The 3,770-nt window shown below is 38.9% G+C and overlaps 1 pseudogene; it reads right to left on the bottom strand.

Annotated features, from left to right (window-relative positions):
• Window positions 1–393, bottom strand: LOC107526444 (large ribosomal subunit protein eL31 pseudogene; annotated as a pseudogene).
• Window positions 394–3,770: the final 3,377 nt, after the last annotated feature.

Below are 3,770 nucleotides of genomic sequence, written 5' to 3'. Positions count from 1 at the left end.
TTATAAATATTTGACAATCAGCAGTTGGTTCTCACCTGCATGAACTGTTTGTAGATTTTTGAAAGTGGTGACAGGCACGTAGGTGACCAACGTATAGAGCTTTCTGGGGAATCTTCATCCTCATTACGTGTTCTGGACAACCGGATACAGTACAGAACATTCCGTATTCCTTTGGCCCAGGCAGCGTTGTTGAGCCTGGTGTCAACGGGCACACCTGGAATTCCCATCTCCTTCATGGCAAATTGCAGGTCTCTCTCTAAGTGCTCGAGGGGCGAGCTTCTTGAAGCCCACTCCATGGATGCGCTTGTGAATGTCGGTGGTGTATTCTCTGGTCACTACCTCTTTGATGGCAGAACGGCCCTCTTTCTCGCTCCCCTTCTTTGTGGGAGCCATTCTGCAGGGCCCAAGCTGGAAAAGCTGCCTCAGTGTCTTTCAGTTGGGAATCACGTGGGATTTTTAGGCTCTGTCCATGTCCGCAGAGGAAGCTCTTAGCCTGTAAAATTTTCATGGGTTTCAAATTAGCTGCTCTCTTTCTGATTGATGTATCAGATCGGCCTCTCTCCCTGTGTTTCTACAGTTTTATCACATTGTTTGGAGCTGTGCTTTACTGTGCAGCACTTCCTGTCCTGTGGGCTTGCCATGGAAGAGTGCCTCAGGGGAACTTTGATTATTCCTTCCAATGGTCAGGTCTCCTGTCTTTCTGGCCTAGCTGGAGAGTCCTGTGGCAAGCATTACATTTCTGATTCTCGACTCTGTGTCCTGTAATGGCAGGGATGATTCCTTCCTGCTAATTAATTTTTAGTGTGGCTTGTAGATGATGCTCATGAAACAAGTGAAATGTGACAGGCTTACGATCCATAAAGAAGCCCGAGTAAAAGCAACTATTCTCTAGATAGTTAACTCTATTTGGGACATAATTCCAGATTGATCCCAGGGCCCTAAAACACTTGCTAGGAAAACTCTCTCCTGTTTTGTCTGACTCTGTTCTCCTCTGTTTTGTCTGACAGTATGTGGGTAATTTCCTCAGTCCACCAAGGGTCAAATATTATATAAAAAATATTTCCCAAGTGTTTACTTTCCCAGCATAAATTTTGGAGGCAACATCCACTCAATGTGAAACATTTTATTTATAAAAACCTCAGAGTTGAAAGGAATGGTAATAATTCAGTTCTACTTTGTTACCCGATTGCTTTAACAGCCATCACCTTAGCCCTTTCTAGGCAGCCCTTTTGGTTTTCAGAGCGCTCTGATTATTAGAATTTCCTTGTTGCTCTGGCATCTGCTTTCCTGTTGGTGCTAGTTCAGTTCTCTCAAGGGAAGGCTGCTCTGTCTAGAATACTGTCTACGCCCACCCAGTTATCTCCTCTCCAGGTGAATTTTAAAGACATGTTAGACAAGGAAATGTCTACTGGGTGATACACTCTCATTGGTTTTCTGCAGTAAACTAGTTTTTATTTCTGGAAACGTCTTATTAGGGTCCTAAAATGGTCCATAGCCCCTAGCACCACAAATTTAAGAATATAATCTTTCACTAAAAGTTTTTATTTTTAATTACATTTGATGACTCTTGGGAAACACGAAAAAGAACAATTCTTAAAGAAAGGGAGTGTGACTTTGTGGAATTTAAGGAAATTCTTCACTACTGAAATAAATCCTTATAAGAGTTATATAGTTACAAAATAAAAAAGTCCAGACAAGCTTACTGTTGGAACAATGGTTTGTTTTAAACCACTCAAGCTATGTTAAGCATGTGTGAGTGTTACTAGGTGACCACTTATGGGGCAGTGTGAATATATTAACAGCTTTTTGGACTTCAATATATTGTCCCTGGGTTAATCCCAGCATATGTCATATAGAAAATCATACGTCTGTCCTACAGATAAAATTCCACTTTTAAAGTTATTATTATTAAAGTAATATTTACATTTGGTTAAAAAAATCAACTGATATAAAATGATTTTAATAAATAAGAAGTAAAAACCTCCCACTCTATCCTTATTTACTCTCCAGAGGCAGTCACTTCTTGACTGTTCTAGTTTTAATTCTAAAGGTGGCTACTCCCAGACCAAAAAATATTATTTCTCTGTTTCTTAATGTATCCAATTTATACTACATTAGTGAATTTTCTAATATAAAAGATGACTCCCACTTTTCTTTCCTACCTTTTCCATTGAGTTGGTTAATTATGTTATTATTTTATTTCTTTTGGTTCCTTTTATAACTTTAAATAATATACTTAAACATCTATTTTTATTTCATCAACCTTAGACAGTACCTATTAATACCCTATGGAACCAGCCTTCTCTTTCTCCAAGGGATTCTTGCCTCCTTGCATTCATGACCACCTCACATTGAGTAGGGATGACCCGTGTAACCAACAGAGTATCACAGAAATGATGGGGTGCAACTTCCAAGGTTAGGTCATAAAAGACGTTGTGGCTTCTGCCTTGCTCTCTCTTGGACCATTTATTCTGGGGGAAGTCAGTTGTCCTGTCTTGAGGACACTCCAGCAGCCCTAAGTGGAAGCCCATGTGGCAAAGAACTGAGACTTCCTGCCAACAGCTAGCACCAAAGTTGCCAGCCAGGTGAGCTAGCCATTTCTGAAAGCAGATTATCCAGCCTCAGTCATGCCTTCAGATGACTGCAGCTTGAAGACAACTTCTTGGCAGCAACCTCCTGAGAAGCCCTGAGTTTGAACCACTTAACTAATTTGCTTCTGAATTCCTGATCCAAAATAATTCTGTGCAATAAAAAATGTTTATTGGTCTTTCAAGTCACTTGTTTTTTAGGGTGGTGGTGGTGATGGTAATATTTTTTATATAGCAGTAGATAACTGATACATACCTTCTAGGTAAGATGATATAATATTTCCCTTCAGAAGGTTACCCCTCACTTCTCTTCCAATTTCTGCCATCTATTTTATTACTTTATCATTAGTTCCTTACACAGTTTATGATGTTTATGTTCTGTTTTTCTTCTTAGTTTTTTTTTTTTAGCCATAATTACAAAATGTAACCACCCATGCTTTATTTGTGCATTCTAAAGTTAAAAATAAAAACTGCATTTAAATTATAATCATGAAATGTGAACTAGGGACTGGCCAGTACACACTATAGAAATTGTCTGTTTAGAGGTCTCTCTATCTCACTATATAGATGGTGGTGGGGCAAAGAAAGAAACCCATAATGACTAAATAAATCTCTGTGTTTATTTCTGAAGTTTATTAATTTTCTTAGAAATGTTGTTAGGGGGGATTGGGAAGACCATAAACTATTTAAAATCATTTACATTTTAGTGGGAATTGTCCTACTTATAGTTTTCCTATTTCTAGAAGAGATCTGACTATACTTACATATATAGTATGCATGAAAAAAGGGCTCTATGATAAATTGGACTGAAAGTAACCTCACAGGGTGATCTGATCATAAATTCCTAACTAGGTAGGTTATGGTGGGTCGTCACACCTCAAGTATTTAACTTCTTCAATGAAAGGTTTATCTTTGCTGTAAGCAAGCCCTGTCCATTGCTTCTGAGCATCTAGGTTAACACACCTTTGAAATGCCTCTTTTTCAGACCCCTCAGAAGCTTAACCACTCTCAAGAGAGCACATAACCTTGTTAGGTATCCTGCAATCCCATTCCCGCCTTGCTTTCTCCACCCAGCCAGGGCATAACATCAGCAATTTATAATCAATCCCTGCATTGTGAATCAATTGTCAACACAGTGTGAATTTTCTGAGTTTGTTTTACTAAGTCGAGATTAGCCTTCTG

Source organism: Miniopterus natalensis, chromosome 16, assembly GCF_054644295.1.
Source record: "Miniopterus natalensis isolate mMinNat1 chromosome 16, mMinNat1.hap1, whole genome shotgun sequence".
Lineage (NCBI taxonomy): Eukaryota > Metazoa > Chordata > Mammalia > Chiroptera > Miniopteridae > Miniopterus > Miniopterus natalensis.
The sequence above is the reverse complement of the archived record's forward strand: the minus strand, read 5'-3'. Positions and strand labels throughout refer to the sequence as shown.